An 18,723-nucleotide genomic window follows, 5' to 3' on the forward strand; every position below is an offset into this window, starting at 1 on the left:
ATATCTAAGAATAATATTCGCTTAGTATTAGCCCGAGTGTTGCGCCTCGACGGGTTAAGGGATAGGCTAATATTTATGCTTATATTTCTTAATAGAAGTTTTCGGGTAGTATTCTATCTAGTAATTAAGCGTTTTTTATAAACTTTTCCTAATAATTAAAAGCCTCTGTATTCTCTATATTAACTGCATCTATATTATAAGGTAAGGCGAACCCTTTTTACTTAACTTTATATATTTTAGACTTACCCCGTCCTATTTTCTAATAGTATTCTTAGATAATATCCTTAATTTTATACTCTATTTTACCTTTAATTTTAATAGAAGAAGGTTGTAAATTATTTATTTCTTAGCTAGAAAGGGGGTTTTAAGCCGCAAGGCGGAGTTGGTTAATATAAAATATAGGTTCTATTCCGGGAGGTATATTAAGGTATATAGTATATAAGCCTACAACCTTTATAATAGTATACTTAATATTTATCTAGTTAAACTTTTTAGATAGTCTACTAAGTAATTAATACTTGCTAAGCTTAAGCTATACCTTATTACCGACCTGTAGTTATAGAGCGGGTATATAAGTTTTATTAGCTTACTTTTTTTATTTTTACTAGGCTGCAGCTATTACTGCTTAAGTAAGCTTAATTCCTTTTTTTAGTATATAAGCCAGGTTTTATCCTAATTACGCAGGTAGTAAGGGGACTTTAGGTAGTTCTAAATTAAGTTCCAGAACTTTAAGGTTGTATCTATAGCTTAGGAAAAGGGGGCTTATTCTAGTTAATAATATATTGCGCCTGTTAATAGCTAGTTCGGTAATAAGGTAAATATTAGCCTAGTTATCTTAGTTCTAATTGCAAAATATTCGGATAACTTATTTAATAGTGCTATTTATTCTCTCTATTACTCTATTTATTTAAGAATAGTAGCTAGTTAAAAGTTTTTTTATTATATTTAGGGTCTTATAGAAGGCTTTCTAAAGGCGGCTAATAAATTAAAGTTTTTAGTTAGAAGTAATAAATCTAGTAAACCTATATTAAGAGAAGAAGAAATAAATAAAGGCCTATACTATAGTTTTTATTTCTATATTAGGGAGAGGAACTAGGATAACTTCTTTTATTAGTTAATAAGTAATAACTATAAAAAATATATAACTAAGGCTTTTAGGTAATTTTATAATAAAATTAACTAAAATTTCTTTCTAGAGGCAATCTGGTATAGGTAGGGGCTTTAGAAGTCCTTATTTCCTATTTCTTTAGGGTTTAGTACGTTTGCAGAAGTTGCAATTCCTTCTATAAGTTTAAATTAATACTAATATTCCTAGCTAAAAGAAGTTTCTACTAAGTATTCTATAGAGAAAGTTTTTACCTAGATAGGCTATAAGTATAGAGGTATACGCTTCTGCTATTAGTTCTATATAGAGAGGTTTATAGTCTAGTACCTATTTCCTTTCTTTAAAGGTAATAATATTATTCTTATAGTTTTTTTATTTGCCGGGTAGTAGGCTATATTTAGATATAGACACTTTCTACTTACTTATAAAAGGGAACTTCCTTTTTCCTAGGTATATAGCTGTTATATTCTAATAATATTTCTTATTATTAAGCAAGGCTTCTTTCTATAGGGCTATAAGGTCGGGCGTGTATTATTCTTAGTTTATATAGCTATTATATAATTCTAAAGTAGAATCTAGAGTAGGATTAACCTCTAAGGTAGGCTGCTTTATAGATTTACTAGTAAGTATCTTAAGCTTACCCCCCTTTTCTATTACTATTTCTTTTTAAGTTTATTTATAATATAAAAACTAGGTTATAGTAGTAATATATATAGGTAGAGGTATTACAGGAAGTAATTAAAATATTTTTAATTTTAGCCGGTTATCTATATTATCTACAAGTATATCTTATTTTTATTAAAAAAGTGCGTCGGTACGTAGGTTGTTCTTACTAGCCCTAAATTAGAATATAAAGTTGTACTAGCTAAGGATAATAGACTATTTAATATACTGTTTAGAAAGCTTTTTCTATATTATAAAGTACTTAAGGTTCTTATAGTCTATAATAATAGTAAAGTTTTTAATAAACTAAAGCACTGCGTTTTATTATTTAAGGGCTTATATAACTGTAAGTAGTTCCTTATTATAAATATTATAATTAGACTTTGCTGGAGAGTTTTTATATAAAAAGTAAGTATAAGGGCGTAGTATACCGTTATTATTAAATTAAGAGAAAACGGCACCTGTGCTGTACCTAGATAAGTTGGCCTTAATAAGTGTTTTACAGTTTAGGTTAAAGTTAGCTAATATAGGTTTTTATATAAATAAGTTTTTTAATATATTAAAAGCTTACTATTTTTTATAGTTCTAATAGAAGCTAGTATCTTTCCTTATAAGATATATAAGGGGTGCAATAATATTAGAGTACTTATTAATAAATTATTAGTAGAAGTTAGAAAATTCTAAAAAGCTTTTTATACCTTTAACAGTCTTTAGAGCTTTCTATTCCTTAATAGCTTGTACTTTCTTAGGGTCTATACTAATGCCCTTTCTAGCCTTAATAATATAACTAAGGTACTTTATTTATTTAACTTTAAATTTGTATTTATTAATATCTAGTTAAAGGCCTCTAGCCTTTAGCTTATTAAGAACCTTCTATATATAGGCTTAATACTTAGCTTAAAAGCTATCTATATATATAAAAATATTATTAATATATATAGATATAAAGTTATCTAGATATTTATAGATCTGCTAGTTAATATACTATTAGAATATATTTAGTGCGTTTGCTAGTCTAAACAGTATTACTAGTTATTTATATAACCCGTACCGTGTTTAAAATACTATCTTCTTTTTATCCCCTTCTTTTACTTAGACCTTATAAAAGGCAGCAGAAACGTTAAGCTTTATAAACTATTTTACTTTACTAATATAAGCTAACGTTTTTTATATTAGGGGTAATAAATACCTATTTTTTAAAGTAATATAGTTAAGGGCTTAGTAATTAATATAGAACTGTAGTCCTCTACCGGGCTTTTTTATAAACAGCACTAGTGCACCTACTATAGAGTAACTAACTTAAATAAATCCTTTATTAAGGAGTTTAGTAAGTGTCTTCTAAAAAACTAAGAGTTTACTATAGAATATACTGTAGAGCGGGCCTAATAGTAATAGTTTTTCTTTACCCTTAGCTATAAGGTTAAGGTTAATTATATAGTTAATTCCCAGGCTATAGAAAGGGGGTAGTTATTTAGCTTTAGTAGGGCTAAATAGCTTTACTTTATAGCTTAACTATTGCGGAAGAACTATTTAGACCTTGCTATTATCTATTTTTTTCTTAGGCTGTAAGGCCTTTTTAATATCTGCTATTATAGCGGTAAATACTTATATAGCTTTACTTCTCTTTTAGTAATAGTATATAAATAAGGTGGCTCTAATTTATATATAATTATATTTCTTTATATTTCTTCCTTCTATACTTCTTACTCTTATTCCTAATAAGTATATAAATAAGGTCTTCTTCGCGGGTGCTATATATATATTATATTGGTTTATCTATAGTCTTCTAAAAATATAATTATAGCCTAATATATTTTTAGTAAGATAGAATACGGCTTATTATTAGTGTCTGTTAATATTAATATTAGTGCGTATAAACTGCGTTACTAATATTAGCTTACTTTTTATTCCTATAAGGGAATAGGGCTTAATTTTAATGCGTGTAAGGTTAAAAGAGTTAGCTATATTATAGCTTATTAACCTATAGGTAAGACAACCGGAATTAATTATAGATAATATAAAAGACGTTTTATTAATAAGTATATCTATAGTTATAGGTCTTATAATAGGTGCTACTTTTTTAAAGCTTAGTAATAGTTTATTCTCTTCCTTAGTATACTACTAATCACAACTTTATTTAGTAGTTACTTTTTTCCCTAGTTATCTAGGCTAATAAAGTCCTCTGGAGCTAATAGTATAGCTGCCGTTGTAGTAGGATAAATAGAATATTCCTAATTGCAATTATATTATATATAACCTGTAGCTCCGTAATAAATATAGAAATAATTAGTATAATATTATTAAAGTTCGGCAGGTGTTACCTAATAGGTATAAAGGGTATTATTACTAGGCTTAGCTACTTTAGCTGCTATTAGAGTCCAGTTTATAGTATTAGTGTTAAATACTAGCTAAAAAGAAGTTATTTACGGTGTAATATATAAGTAGTTAGTTTAGCTTTTTTTTATCTTCCGGACCCGATAGATATTATTTTCTACCTAGATTAGTTATTACTTATATACTTTCTACTTAGTATAGCGTTTAATTTCTATAAAGCCTTTTTAAAGGTCCGGGTTAATAGCTAGGTTAAAAAAGGCTATTTTTAAACTTTATATCTATATATTTCCTTTAGCTTCTAATAAAAGCTTTTTAAACTTACTTAGAAAGCTTCTAAAAGGCTTTTTATACTGCTTTATTTAACTAAAAAACTATAATACTTTCTTTTTTACTGCAGGATTTTAGAAGGCGTTCTTTATCTTAATAAAAAATATATTCTTACTAATAGGTTAGTTTTTAGCCCTTATAGCAGTTAGCTAAAAAAGTATATACTAGGCAGCTATACTTTCTAGTTAGCTAAATATATAGCTAATATAGTTAGTATTGCTTTCTAAAGCTATTATATTAACTTATAGCTTATTCTAGAGCTTAGTTTTAAATATATTATATTTAGTAGGTTTAAAGTAGTTATATAACTATATATTAGCACCGTAAGCCCGATAAGCAGCCTATATAAGGCGGTGCTATAAACCTGCTCCTATATTATAGTAAGCAGAGCAGATACTTAAGGCATAATAGAGCTAGTAATAGCGTTATAGCCGTTCGAAGGCCTTTAACTGGACGATAATAATAATAAACCGTATTACTAGAATAGAGGAACAACTATTAAAATAGGTATAAAAACTATCCGATATATATCTACTTATATAGGAAGCAAGCCGAATATAAAGCTAATACCTAGGCGTATAATAGGACACTTCTAGAGTAGTAATATAGAGTTTTTACCCTCCTTTCTATTAAAGCTCTTATTAACTAATAGTATCTATAGTGCCTATAGTATTACTAGAGTTATTAGCGGTTAATTAGAGGACCTTAAACAGCGTAGTACTTATAGCCTTTGCCTAGAGGACAGTATTTTTATAGCGGTTAAGTAAAGGACCTTAAATAGCGTAGTACTTACAGCTATTAACAACGTAATACCTATAGGCGCCTATTAGTATGCAAGGAAGCCTAAAGCTCTTAAAGGGAGATAGTTACAGCTAGTATAGTAGAGGTAATAGAGCCGTCCGCCGGACAGGCAAAGGGAGGAAGAATAACAGACCGGATAATTTCTAAGCAGATGCAATCCTAATAACGCGCTGTAAGGCAACAATGCCTAACCGACCTAGCTATAACACGCAGGGTAGATATAAGTACTAGGGCAGCAGCTGGATATACTTAAAAACGGGTATAGCAGGCAGATAGAAGAAGGAAAATAGATGCTCTATTTTAGTTAGTAGAAGGGAAATATTAAAGTATACTGCCTAGCTAGAGGTATATAAATAACAACTTCTATAAAACACGGTCGGCCTTATAAAAGGGAGACTCTATAAGGTATTATAAAGCAGCGTTAGCTATAAGGCGAGGTATATAATAGCAGCAACTATTAAAGGAAGGCGGCGTTCTATAGCCTCTATTTTAATACTATTTATATAGCCTAAGAAAACAGATACGTATATTAGTCTATAAATAGGCAAGAAGAAAAAAATAATATAGGCTTAAGAAGTAAACTAGTACAGGGGCGTAGAAAGAAAGCTTTGTCCACCTAAGTTCTTAAGGCCAGGTTAAAAGGTAAGCTTAGGCAAAAGTTTTCTAGCTAGGCTAGAAAGCGTATAAAAGGGGTTATACCCTTTTATTATAGTATAAACAGTATATAATATAATTTATACCCGTATAATTAAAGATATCCTTTTAGCGCTAATAGGAACAGCTCTAGATAAAGCCCCGGGTATTATAGGGATTACTAATAGGTTTCTTAAGAAGTGCGAAATATAGCTGGCGCCTATACTGGCTCGGTTTTTTATAAGGTGCCTATATAAAGGATACTATCCTTAGCCGTTTAAAAATTCTATTATAGTAGTGCTATATAAGCCCTAGAAAGCGTTCTATATAATAGCAAAGGCCTATAGGCCGATCGCTCTGCTAGAAATAATAGGTAAGCTATTTAAACGAATTATAGCTATACGGCTATCGAAAATTGCGGAAGAAAAGGATATACTTCTACCTAGTTAGATAGGGGTATAACTAGGATATTTAATATAGATAGCACTTAAGCTTCTTACTAAATAAATCCACGCTGTATAAAGAGGAAACCTATAGCTTATAGTATTACTTTTTAGCCTAGATATATTAGGGGCGTTTAACCGTATATTATATAAATATATAATATATAACCTATAAATTTAATAAGTACTAGAGTAGATAGTTAGGTTTATAAAGTCCTTTCTATAGAACTATACTATAAGGCTTACTATCGGAAACTTTATAGCGGAACCTATTATAGTTACTACAGGAATACTGCAGGGCTTCTCCCTATTACTAATACTTTTCCTTTTTTTTGCTAGTATACTTCTACTAATACTATAGCACAGTAATACAACGGCCTATAGGTTTATTAATAATATAAATATCCTTATATATAGCAACAGTATAGAAGAAAACTATAGCGCTATTAAACGGGCGCATAACTAGTATATAGAGTAGGTAAGAAAGTATAGAGCAGTTTTTGCGCTAGATAAATACCACCTAATATACTTTATAAAAGCCCGTAAGTCTATTAATATAAAAGCTATAGTTAATATATAGGGCTTTACTAAAGGCCCTATAATAGACCTAAAAATACTAGAAGTCTAGGTAGATTCTAAACTTAAATAGGGCCCGTATATTAATACTATAAAAAATAAAGCCACGGCCTAGATAGGGGCCTTTATAAGGCTTATAGCGTTAACCTAGGGTATAAGCTTCCGGAAGGCATGTATAATATACTTAGCAGTTATTAGGCCTGCTATTATATATAGATACATCTTCTAGTATACTATACTAGGTATAAAAAAGCAGATTAGTAAAATAAAAATTAAGCAGCTTAAAATAGCATAGAACTAGTGCCTTTATACTATTTTAGGGGCATATAAAATAATAAATATTAGGGTAATAAAGTATAAAATATTATGCCCTCTACTTTAGCTAAAGCTAGAAAAACTTATAGTAGCCTACGCCGACTGTATATATAAGAGGCCAGCCTATAAGTATATTAAAACCTAATATAGCTGTATAAAAAAAACGGTCTGTGCTAAATATAGGCCGAAAGGAACACTATAGTACAGCCTAAGCAGGCGCAATAAACTTTATAAGCTTACGGCAAAGGTATTATAGCTAGCCGTATAATATAAAGGCGAATCGGAAAAATCCTATAGGCGTATAAGGCGTAGTATAATCTAGGATAAATATAAAAAGAAGTAGAAGAAGGAATAGAAAGCCTACTATAAAGAACTACGCTAAAAACCTTTAATACTAGCACTTAATACTAAATAGAGTAAATAATAAAAGGCGCTATATAAAGAACTTATAAAAGTGGAAAGTATAATTATTATAAACCTATAAATAGAGTATATAGGGCTTAATAGTTACCTCTACTATATAAAAGTGCCCGGCCACCTAACACCGGTATACCCTTACAGGTATAGCCTCTAATCCCTAAAATATATTATAATAAGTTGCGGAAAATATATTAAAGGTAAGGGCGAGCTGTTCTAAAAGGCTAAGATAAGGACGTATAAATAGCTCTATAGAAGCTAGAAAGAAAAAAAGGCTGTAGCCTAATAGCTTTTCTAAAGAATAGACCTCCTACTATACTTTTTAGTAGCTAGAAAAATAGTAAAGGCGGAGATATAGGTATTTTACCTTCTATAACTTTATATAACTATATATACTACGTATACTATATATACTATATATACTATATATACTATATATACTATATATACTATATATACTATATATACTACGTATACTATATATACTATATATACTATATATACTATATATACTATATATATAACGCATACTACGCCGCCTATATTACGCATCTACCTAATAGCTATATCTACCTATATACTATAGCCCTTATATATATTATAGCCTATATAGTACTACTCTTATATATATTATTTAATTTAAGGACTAACGCCTTAATAAAGAGCACGCGTGCGAAATAACAGCACGCGTGCCCTTATACTAATCCTAAACCAGCTTACTACTCCGGAATTAACTTAACCTACGCCTAGGAGAATAACTGCAAAACCCGGATAGATTTAGGAAAACGTATTATAATAGCTTATTCTATAGTAGACTTAATAAATCTACTATATATCCCTAATAGCTATATAATAATAAAAAAAGCGCTTAGCGCTATATACTGCAGAGGACGGGGTTTTTATCCGAACGCTGTATAGCAGTAAACGGTTTTTTTTTATAAACTAGCCTAGATAGAACAGCTATATAAACCCTAATAGGAGCTACACCAGCGTAATAGAATTTAATAATAATAATATACTATTAAGCTACTTATCTAATTCCTATAGGCCATATATAGCAACCTAAATAAAAAACTTACGGCTCTAAGCAGGATATATTTATTAAAATAAGGAAAGCGGAGTTTTATATTATACTTCGCTAAATTTTAACACCTTGCGGCTAATATAGGTTTAAATAAAATTAGCCTAATAACTTAACTCCGGCATTCGCTCTCTAATAAACTCTATTAAGCTATAGTTAGCGTTGCTATCCCGGACAACTTAAATAGCTACGCTAACCTTATCTTAGCATATAATAATAATCTTTAATTCCTTCTAACTAACCGCTTTTCCTAATATTAAGCCCTAACTTAAAAGAACCTAGATATAATAGAAATTAACGCATATAATTATGCCCCGGTTAAATCTACTAAATAAAAAAAATGCCGCCGAAAGGGGCTCTGCTATAAGTACTATAAGTATAGCTATATCTCCTGTAACTGCTCTATACTACTGCTATAAGTCCGATTTTTTAGCCTAAATAGGCCTATAAGCCCTTATATATATATATAAGCTATAAGTTCTTCTTAATTTTTACCTGTCCGCTATTTATTTATATTTATAAACTTATCCTCTAGCTCTAATTATTTTAGAGGAAAATACTAGTCCCGCATAAAAAAGCTATTAAAAGCCTAGTCCTAGGCTTAAGTCGCCCTCTAGGACTATTTTAACCCCGGATTTCTATAAACCTATTTAAAGAACCTATAGCTAACTTCTAGAAATAATAGATTTTTACTCTATTCTTTCTATAGTAAAGTTCTATATAACTAAATACCCGAGCCCTAATTAATAGCGGAGCTATAGGTATTATTATTATTATTAGGTTCTATTAGGCCGATTTAGCTCCTATTAGGGTTTATACGGCAGTGCTATCTAGGTTTTATTTATAAGGGGAAACCGTTCGCTCTATAGTAGTTAGGTGAAAACTTTATTTTCTATAGTATATAACGCCTTACGTTTCTTTTATTTCTGCGTGGCTATAGGGAACGCGTAGCAGCTCTATAAGTATTACTATAGAGTAAGCTATTTTAATATATTTTCTAGAATCGATTTAGTGTCCGTAGGCCCTAGGTTCCAGGGTTATACAGTGTTAAGAAGGTTAGTAAGGTCCGGGGTCTGCGTTAGGGCGCGCGTGCCCTTACTATACGCGCGTGCCCTTTTTTCTTAAAAGCCGAGGTATTAAATTAAAGGATAATAGGAAATTAGAGGGGTTGCCCTGTTGCGGGCGTGCCTGTAGTTATATAATATACGTGCATATATATAGTTCTGTTCTTAGGGTATAGCTATATAAGTCGGCTGGCTGTATAGCCAGCTTTTCCGTTGCTATCTCTCTAGCTATAGAGAGGTAGGGTAGAAGGTCTGTCTAGTGTAGAAACTATTACGAAACGGCTTTATTTCCCTTATAGTCTTTATACAGCTGTATATATATTCTTATTCTAGCCTTAAAAAATATATTACCTCTACTATTACAGTATTATTTATAGTGTATTACTATATACTTTAGAGACTATAGTATATACCCGCAGGGGCACGCAGGTAAAGGGTAATTAGGCACCCTTATACGGTGCAGGTATATATTAAGCCCTATATATTCCGTTTATAAAAGCGTAATAATTAAGCTTTCTACTTTTATAAGCTTATAGTATTTAGTTACCTAATTCTTATTCTATTTTATATTAAGGGCCGGCGTAGAAGGGCCCTTTTATTTCTTTCTATAGGCCTTCTATTTATCCCTCCACCTTTCCTTATATACTTCCTATATTGCTCCTTATTTTAAAAGCTTATATAAGTTGTCTAACTACCCTTTATACCTTAGGGCTAGTGCTATAGCCTTAACCGTAAGCCTTTTTAGTATATTACGCCGGCTTAGCTTATATTTAGGCGTTTTTCTAGGCTTATAGTATCTTCTAATAGTATCTCTAATAGTGCGGTATATAGTTTTAATATACTCTCTAGCCTGGCCTGCGCGTGTATAGTCCGAGTATACTACTGTAAGTTCCTCTAGCTTAAGCCTTAGAAAAGGGTAAAAGGTTTTATATTTAAGCGTTTTAATATCTATTATCTTATACGCCCCTGCAATAGTATAGAAGAAGTAATTCTAGGCTATTTTAAGTTGTTTAATTTTCGCTTTACTAATTTATTCCTTTATACCTAGTATTAGAAACTAGGTAGTACACCTATATATAAGAACCGGCCTAATAACTGCTAAGTATATATACCGTGTTTTTTAGAAGCTTGCGCTCTATATTAATACTATTAGCTGTATAAGGGCTTCTATTTATACTATAGCCTTTTCCTTTATAATATATATATACGGGCCCTATTTAAGTTTAGAATCCACCTAAACTCTAAGTATATAAAGCTCTATAATTAGGCCCTCTATAAAGCCCTAGATATTTACTATAGCCTTTATATTTACTATATTTAAACGGCGCCTTATAAAGTATATAAGGTAATACTTATCCGGGGCAAATACTATACTATACTTCTTCGCCCACTCCATGCACTATATATGCGTACTTTTAATTACCCTGCAGTTTTCTTCCGTACTTCTACTAAATATAAGGATATTAGTATTATTTATAAACCTGTAGGCTATTATATTACCTTTTTATAGTACTAACAGGAGCGTGCTTATAAAAAATAAAAAGAAAATTAGTAAAAGTAAGAATTCTTATAGTATACCTATATTAACTAGAATAGTTTTAGCAATATATCTTCTAATAGAGAGTTTTATAGTTCGGTCCTATAGGAATAATACTATAAATTAGACTATCTATTCTAGTATATATTAGACCTGTAGGTTATATATTATTTTTTTATAAAATACTTTATTAAAGGCCCCTAAAATATCTAGGCTAAAAAAAAAGGTAATAAGGTAAAAGTTGCCCTTTTATATAGTTTATATTTATTCTATAAAAAGTTCTAGTGCTGTCTATATAGATTGTTTAGGCCTTGCGCCTATTTAGCTTAGTAGGAGCATGCCTTTCTCCTCTGCTATTTTAGATAGTTTTCGTGCTATAATACGTTTAAGCAGCTTACCTACTATTTCCAGCAGTATAATTAGCCTATACCACTTCGCTATATTATAAAATACTTTTTAAGGCTTATATAGTACTACGGTAATTAATTTTTTATACGGCTGTAGGTGGTGCCCTATATATATACACCTAGTAAAAAACCTAGCTAGCGTTAGTACTAGCTATATTTTATATTTTTTAAGAATTCTGTTAGTTATCTTTATAATACCCGGGGCCTTATCCGGGGCTATTTTTATTAGCGCGGAAAGGATATTTTCTACTATAATATTTTATAAGAACTTATATAGCTCTAGGTATTAGTATTCTTTAATATTAGAAAGGTCTACCTCTATAAAAGGTAGGAAAAACTATTCTATAAGTATTTAGGCCTTAGTTTTATTATCTATATAGAGCGTTGCGTTGTTAGGCCGTAAAAAAAAGGGGAATTAAGGCGGTGGCCGTAGTTTTTTTCTAATAGTTCTGCCCTATTTAGCTAGCTTCTATACGCTTTTCGGATCCGATATAATCTTATCTACTGCGTGGCGCTATACTTTTATACTTTTTTTGCGTATAGCCCTCTTCTTTCTATTATACTATACTCTGTACGAAATCTAGTCCTCTACTATTTTTAATAAGCGCTAGGTTCTATAGGTCCGCCTTATCTCCTATACTTTTTTAGTGCACTCTATTAACTATACAGGTAATACTTATTTTAACAGCTTTATAAGTAGTATAGTTTCGTCTATTATAGCTTATATATACTTATATAGGCGGTATATAAATATATTAAGATCTTTCTCCGTCTCCTGTAGGTTATTCTAAGTTTCTAGCTTATTTAGCCGTATTACTAGGTTCTTTTATACTTTTTTCTATACTATATCCTTCTACAGCCTACGCTGCAGGGGTTCGGCTGCCTTTAGTAGTAAGATATTAAACTCCGTATATATAGGCCGGTAATTAGAGTTGCAGTTCTATTCCTTTTATACTCTAGAGGAAATTATTCGTTCTATTAGCTACCCTATTATAAATATAAGGTTAATTATAGACTATAATATTCCTTTTACCTATATTTCTAGCCCTTTTTCTATAGCTAGGTCTATGCCTGCTTCGCGCGTAATATAGAGGAGCTCCTCTGCTTATTTCTTAATTTATATAACTTAAACTCCTTCCTATAGCGGATAGTATAGGTTTATGTCTCTAATAAGAATATATTCCGCTTTAGTATTATTTAGCAGTAGAGGTAGTTCCTATATAATACTATTAGGGTTCGGGTTATAGATATTATAAATATAGATCCTTTCTCCCTCTATATAAAGGAAAAAGGTGTTAAGATTTAGTAAGTAGTGTATAACTAACTACTTATTAATATCTAGTTATTTATTAATATATATACAGGCTTTTATATATTCCTCTCCTGCGTATAGTAAATAGTATAACTTTATTATATACGTTATATACACTATATGCCCCTGCCTCTACCCGCGTAGGTTTTTCTATAGTTTTTATATAGCTAGTACTATAGGTTGCAGGCTGGCGTTCTCCGCCTTTTTAAGGAACTTTTTCTAAGTTATTAAGTTCTTATAGATATTATACTATATAATAGTAAAGTTGTTTAATTGTTCTAATATTAGCTTATCTTAGTGTCCTCTTGTTATTTCTTAGCTTGCCCGTTGTCTACCTAGGTCCTTTACTTAGCGTGGATTTATTAGTTGGCTAGGTTGTTTTATAATAATAGTATTTAAACCTCTCCGCTTAATATTAGCTAATCGCCTCCGCTATATATAGTTTATATAGCTAGCTATAATAATACTTCCGGCAGCGTAGCTAATTAGTTAGGTCGCGTAAATTAGGCGGGCTATATTCTACTTCTAATTCTAAATACCTTATTAATAGCGGGCTAGTTCTTATCCGCTATAAGCACCTTCTTCGGCCGCCTAGGTTTAGGTCTCTTTAAGGGTGCAGGTATAGTAGAAGCCGTGGATGCTATAAAGTCTATAAAGAAGGGCTTCTCTACTTATATCTCGAACTTCTCTATATATTACACCCTTTTCTTTAGAGCTATTTTCCTTACGTACTATTATTTATTATATAACTGCGCTTGGAATATATATAGTTTATTGCGCTTTATAGTATATTAGTATAGTATTGTCTATTTTTTATTAAGGGCCCTTTACTAGGCCCCCTTTTAAATAGTGTATTTAGCACTATATAACAGGTGGTTTCTATTATAGTTTACGTATTTCTTAATAGTCTTATCCGGGCATACTTTTATATTATGCTCGCCTGTATATACTATATATTTAACATTCTTTTTACAGTACCTTATAATATGCCTATAGCCTTGGCAGTTAAAGTACTATATAGCTGCAAATCCTGCCTTATACCTTAAGGTATCGAGTATATAGCCTTCCTAAGTAATAGTATTATTAATAGTATTATTTACTATTACTTCTATTTATACGCCTATAATAGCTAAGCTTGCACGCTATACTAGGTTTACCTGCGCTGTAGTAATAGCTGCCTTATTCTTCTATATAATCTTATTAATTATAAGTTCTAGGTTATAGGTTACGTTGTTTTCTATTATATCTTTCTATAGACTTAGGTTGTTAAAATCTATCTCCTTAGGCACGCTGTGTACTTTAATAAGCACCGTAAGCGTGCGTATAGTAGCGGAGGAGCCTAGAATAAAAACCTAATCCTTTTTCTTTAGAAAGGCGTTTTTCGATAGCTTATCCGCGATAATTGCCTTAATATCACCACTTTATAGCTTTCTAATGCTACTAATCTTTATAGTTTCCGGCTTTTCCGCCGCTTATAGCTTTTTTATAATATAGTTATTCGTGTATATTATATTAGCCGCTTGCTAGGCATTGTTTTTAATATAGATATTGATTTTATAGAGGTTGTTTATTACATCCTATCTAATTCTCGCGTTCTGTCCAATTTATATAGCTTACCTAATTTATATTACTATCGGGGCCTTCGCTGCTGCAGCTATATATATTTTATTTCCTTAAGCTTTTAGCTCGCTAATACTCTTCCTTATATCCTTTATTTCCTTTATTAGTTCTTTCTATAGCGCGTTTTTCCGTTCGTCTATAGTTCTTTATATACGGTGGAGTTCTTCCTTAGTATCTATAAGTCCGAAGAATACGTTATTAATACACGCGACTATAGCCTAAAAGAAATCTATACTAATAGTATTAAGGGGCTAACTTTATAGGGCGCTTTATATATATTATACTTTATTAAGTGCGCTTATAACGCTTCTATACGTGTTAAGGGGCTTTTAGTTATATTATTATTATAGGTGTTATTATTATTATTGCGAGTGCAATCTAAAGTTAGAGGTTGCAGGAAAGATTTAACCTACTATAATACTACTACTACTACCCGGAGGGCTTTATAATTATATACGATTGCTCTAAGTGCCTTAAAAAGCCTATTAGAACTCCCTTTAGCTTCGATTTCTAACGGCTTATTAGGACGACTGCATTATATTTTATTACCTAAACTATATAGAACTAATCTATTTCTATATACTAGAAATTGGAAAATATAACCTAATACTAGGATAGCTATAGCTATATAAGCACCGCGTTAGAATTAATTGTAATAACTAATAGCTGCTCTTCCGCTCTTTCTATTGCCAGGCTTATTACCTGTATAAACCTGCAGATATATTCTAATATAATAATAATAAGGACTTTAGCTAGAAGGCTTATAGCAAAGCCCCTTACTTAATAACTAAATACTTCTGTTTTTAATAGTTAAGCCTGCGTATATAACACTAACATAACTACTAGCTTCCTAAGATAAACCGCTAGCTAAATAAACCTAAACCTAAACCTAAACCCGAATTAGAATTAGAACCTAATATAGAACCTAATATAGAGCTAGATATTTATCTGCTTAAGGTAGAGATATTAACCCGATTAGCCTAATAACCTAATTATAAAAATTTTGCTATTACTATTACTAATATTAATAAGGCCTTAGCTAAGAAGAAGTACACTAACCTAGTAATAAAGGTTCCTGTGGAATACTATCCGTTTTTAAAGAACTTCTTCTGCTAAAAGGCTAATAAGCTGCCTAATTACTATATATATAATTATAAAATTGTCCTAGAAAAAGGAAAGTAACCTAGGTTTAGCCTGCTATATAGTATATCCTAGAATAAACTAAAGGTGCTCTAAAAGTACCTTAATAATAACCTTGCAAAAGGGTTTATTCACGCTAGCTTATTGCCTATTACCTTTCCTATTATCTTTATTAGGAAACTAGGAGAAGGTTTATAATTCTGCGTTAACTACTAAGCACTAAACGCGGTAACTATTAAGAACTATTATCTAATTCCTTTAATCTAAGAGACTCTAGCCTAACTTAGCAAGGCTAAGTACTATACTAAGCTTAATATTATCTCGGCGTTTAATCGCTTATAGATTATAAAAGGAAATAAATAGCTAATAGCCTTCCGGACACGATATAGCCTATTTAAATACCTAGTTATACCCTTTAGACTAGCTAACGCCCCTAGTATATTCTAGCACTATATAAATAATATACTCCGCCTATACCTAGACGTATTCTGCACCGCGTATATTAATAATATTCTAATATATAGTAAAAGCTTTAAGGAACACCAGCACTATATAAGGCCAGTTCTTAAGGCCTTAGAAAATACAGGACTGCAACGTAATATTAATAAATATAAATTCTACTAGAGTAGTATTATATACCTAGGGTATATAATAACAACTAACGGAATTAGTATAGACCCGAATAAGATTAATAATATCTATAACTAGGAGACCTCTTATAATATAAAGAACGTACGGGCCTTTATAGGATTTGCCAACTTCTACTAATAATTTATTAATAATTTCTCTAGGTTAGCTGCACCCTTAATTGCCCTTATAAAGAAGGGCGTGTAATTCCAATTTAATAATACCTGCAAGGAAGCATTTAAACGCCTTAAAACAGCTTTTATAACTGCCCTAATCCTCTGCTACTTTAACCCGGATCTACTAATAACTTTTAAAGCTAACTTATCTAACTATATAAACGCCGGAATTCTATTATAGATAGATAAATATAGAGTTCTATAACCTGTAGCCTACTTCTTTAAGTAGCTAAACCTAGCTAAAAATAACTATAAGATTTATAATAAGGAACTCCTAGTAATTATCTAATATTTTAAATAATAGCGCCCTAAGCTAGAGGGTGCTGCACTTCTAATCTAGGTTTTTAGTAATTATAAAAACCTGCAGTACTTTACTACTATAAAATAGCTTAGCTACCGGTAAGCCTATTAGGTAGAGTACCTGTCCCGCTTTAACTTTATAATTATATATTAACCTAGCAAGTTTAGAAAAAAGCTAAACGCCTTAACCCGCTGTATATAAAATATACCCGCACAGAAAGAAGCCTAAGCAGCCCGAAACTAGACCTTATTACGCCCTAAATTATTCACCGAGTTAAACCTTATAGAAACTAATTGCATAATTTAAGAAATTATTAAAAAAAAGTACCTAAACAATAAATTTATATAAAAAGTCCTAGAGCTAATATAATCTAAAACCCGACGTTTAAAAAAGATTACCTTAAGCAAATATAAAGTCCGTAATAATAAACTATTTTACTATAATTGCCTTGCAATTTCTAACTATAATAAACTAAAGATTAAGCTCCTTTAGTATATATATAATTCACCTATAGGCAGCTATCTAGAGTACGGAAAAACTTTTAAAATCCTCTAGAGAGAATACTACTAGCCCCGGATATTTAAGATAATCCGCTAATATATAGCCTATTATTATACCTATTACTATATAAAGGCTTTAAAAGAAAAGTATAACAGCTTTCTAAAGCTACTACCGGTTCTACTGCGCTGCTAGTAAGATGTTTTAGTTAATTTTATTATAGATCTACCTAAATCTAAAAGCTGTACTAATATTATAGTTATAGTAAATTGTCTAAGTAAGTATTAATATATTATTCCTTATAAAACAATTACAGCTTAAGCTACTACTAACCTGTTCTACCGGCACGTTTAGGTGCACTATAGCCTTCCTAATATATACGTTTCTAACCGAGGATTATAGTTTATTTCCGCGTTTTAGGATAAACTATATAGACAACTACAAATTAAAGCCTAACTATTATTAGCCTTCTACCCCGAAATAGATAGCTAGACGGAGAAGGCAAATTCTATACTAGAATAAGTCCTCCGGGCCTATATAAATTACTAGTAAGATAACTAGGTAACCTAGCTGCTGTTAGCTTAATTTAAAGCAAATAATATAAAATCTAAATTAACTATAGTAACACTATTTATTGCTGTTATAGGATAGAACCCTTAAATAGGCTTTAAACCCTCTATAGGAATATAGCACCCTTCCTATTAAACGCTATAAGCCTGCAAGGCTAACTAGATAATTAATAAGATAACTAATATTAAACAATTTATTTATAAAGAGATAACTTAGGTATAAGCAATATAGGAAAAGTTTGCTAACCGTTAGTATACTAGTGTACTGTTCTACTGCGTTAGCGATAAAGTCTAGCTAGACGCCTAAAATATCCGTATAAAATAAAAGTCTAAAAAGCTTAACTAGAAGAACCTTAGAAAGTTTCTAATTATATAAGTAGTTTTACTATATACCTATTAATTGGGCCTGCCTAATATAATAAAGATCTACTCTATTTTCTATATCTCCCTTCTATAGCCTGCTGCCCCGTTTTTAGATTACTTTCCTAGCTAAGAAAACTCTTTTTCTAAACCTATTAAGGTTAATAGTAAACCGGAGTACTATATTAACTATATTAAAGACCTCTGCTTTAACTAACGCCGGAAGCAATATAAATACCTTATTAAATAGACTGGCTATAATAAGTTATCCTAGAAGCCTGCTTTAGAGCTTAAAGATATAACAGCTACCGCCGATTATTATCGCCGGCACCCTAATATACCTAAGCCACCTAATATATAATTATATAATTATAAGGGCCCTGCGTAGAAGGCTTCTGCTAACTACCCTAGGGCTAT

The sequence above is a fragment of the Mytilinidion resinicola genome, assembly GCF_010093595.1.
Source record: "Mytilinidion resinicola strain CBS 304.34 unplaced genomic scaffold BDZ99scaffold_5, whole genome shotgun sequence".
Taxonomy (NCBI): Eukaryota; Fungi; Ascomycota; class Dothideomycetes; order Mytilinidiales; family Mytilinidiaceae; genus Mytilinidion; species Mytilinidion resinicola.